Consider the following 2,682-nt stretch of genomic DNA (forward strand, 5'->3'; position numbering starts at 1 on the left):
ATCAGGAGACTCGCATGGGAGAACCGTCCCCATGATTCAATTACCTCCGCCTGGTCTCTCCCTTAACACGTGGGGATTCTGGAGATTACAGCTCAGGATGAGATTTGTGTGGGGACACAAAGCCTAATCATACCACACCGCTTTCTCTTGCTTTCTTAACCTCTCCCTCTCCTATTTACCTCAGTCTCACCGGCATATGGATTATAATCTGGTCTCTCCTCCCTCGAGAAACAAAACAAAAAACACAAAATCCAAAGCCTCCCTCGGGCTGTCTAAACTCCTTAGGATTTGTCTGTCTGCACATGGAATTCCCTTGCTTAGCTCTCAGGCACCCTCCAAACCACTCCAGTCTGGCTTTGCCCACGCTCCGTCCTCCCATGCCAACTCTACTCTGTCACACCTGTTTTGCTGAGGCCACTGTGATATGTTGAATAGTGGCTCCCAAAAGATAATGTCCTAACCCCCAGACCCTGCCAGTGTGACCTTATTTGGAAAAACGGAATTTGTGGATGTTAGGCATCTCCAGATGAGATCATCCAGGATTTAGGGTAGGCCTTAAGTTCAATAACAGGTGTCCTTGTGAAAGAAAGGCAGTGGGAGATTGAAGACATATGAGAAACAGGGGAGAAGGCCATGTGAATGTGGAAGCAGATTTGAGGGTTGTGTCTCTAAGTCAGGGAAGCCAAGGATAGCAGTCACCAGAAGCTGGAAGAGGCAAGGAAGGATTTTCTGCTAGAGCTTTGGGAGGGAATGCAGCCTGCAGACACCTTGATTTTGGACTTCTGGTCTCCAGAACCATGGGAGAATAAATGTATGTTGCTTTAAACCAGCATATTGTGGTCATTTGTCATGGTAGCCCTAGGAAACTAATAATTCACCAATGACCACCACGTTGCTAAGCCCTAGACACGCCGTCATCCCTGTCTTCCACTTTGCAGCAACACTTGGTTCAGCTAACTACTCCTTCCCCAAAACGTGTACAGTCCTGGCTTCCAGGGAACCACTTTCTGCTGGGGTCACTCTTTGCTTTGAAGGGCTTCATCTTAGGGTTCCCTGCCAGCTTTCTGGCTCTACCCAATCTCTCTTCTTTTCTCCCTTTACATTCTCTCAGGTAATCACAACAATGTATTTTTTTTTTTTTTTTTAAGTAGAGACAAGGTTTCACCATATTGACCAGGCTGATCTCAAACTCCTGATTTCAGGTGATCTGCCCACCTTGGCCTCCCAAAGTGCTGATATCACAGGTGTGAGCCACCGTGCCCAGTCTGCTTCCGATCTTCACTAAACACTCCTGCTGCCAGCCCCTCAAAAAACCTCTTCCTCTTTTGGTTTTCCACATCTGAAGAAATGACATCTCCACCCAACATAATTGCTCTACCAGAGACCTGGGAGTCATTCTTTACCTAAACAAATCTTGTCAATTTCATATCTAAAATACATGTATCTTGAATCCACTTTTCTTTTTTTTTTTTTTTGAGATGGGGTCTCTGTTGCCCAGGTCAGAGCACAGTGGTGTGAGAATGGCTCATTGCAACCTTTGTTACAGTGGGTATCTAATTAGGCATGGGCAGGGCAGGAGAGCGCTCCCTTACCCCCGACACACCAGGAGAGTTGGGTGGCCCTCAGGGGGTGGTCAGGCAGTTGTTAACTGTTTCTCTAAAGTAATAATTGGTCACAGCCGGTGCCAGGGAAAGGCAGTCTCCTAATAGAAAACACTTGAAACTATCAGCTGCTTCCCAATAAGATCTCAGCAGTGGGGAGAAGTAACGCAAGACCCTGGAAGGAGGCCAATGGATAAAACCCCCAAGTCAAGAGGTCAAGATGCACACTTGGTTTCTCAAGTCGCCTGCTTGGTCCTCTTCCAAGTCGTACTTTCCTTCTTTCCTTTCCTTACTGCTCTAAAGCTTTTCTTTTTTTGAGATGGAGTCTCGCTCTGTCGCCCAGGCTGGTGTGCAGTGACGTGATCTCAGCTCACTGCAACCTCTGCCTCCCGGATTCAAGCGATTCTCCTGCCTCAGCCTCCCAAGTAGCTGGGATTACAGGCGTATGCCTCCACGCCCAAGTAATTTTTATGTTTTTAGTAGAGATGGGTTTTCGCCATGTTGTCCAGGCTGGTTTTGAACTCCTGACTTCAGGTGATCCACCCACTTCAGCCTCCCAAAGTGCTGGGATTATAGGTGTGAGCCACTGCGTCTGGCTGTAGAGTTTCTTTCTACAGGAGGAAATGAAGTACAGTGGAAAGAGCGCTGTGTTGAAAGAACAATTAGGCTTGACCAACAGCCAGCTGTGAGGTCTTAGTACCTCATTTGAAAGGTCTCAGTCTTGGCCAGGCATAGTGGCTCATGCCTGTAATCCCAGCCCTTTGGGAGGACAAAAAGGGTGGATAGCTCGAGTACAGGAGTTTGAGACCAGGCTGGGCAACATGGTGAAACCCCATCTCTACTAAAAATACAAAAGTTAGCTGGGTGTGGTGGCATGCACTTGTGGTCCCAGCTACTCGGTGAGCTGAGGCCGGAGGATCACTTGAGCTTAGGAGGTCGAGGTTGCAGTGAGCCCTGATTGTGCTAGCCTGGGCGACAGAGTGAGACACTGTCTCAAAAAAAAGTCCCTGGCCGGGCGCGGTGGCTCAAGCCTGTAATCCCAGCACTTTGGGAGGCCGAGACGGGCGGACCACGAGGTCAG

The sequence above is a fragment of the Colobus angolensis genome, unplaced genomic scaffold, assembly GCF_000951035.1.
Source record: "Colobus angolensis palliatus isolate OR3802 unplaced genomic scaffold, Cang.pa_1.0 Scaffold427, whole genome shotgun sequence".
In the NCBI taxonomy this organism is placed as follows: Eukaryota; Metazoa; Chordata; class Mammalia; order Primates; family Cercopithecidae; genus Colobus; species Colobus angolensis.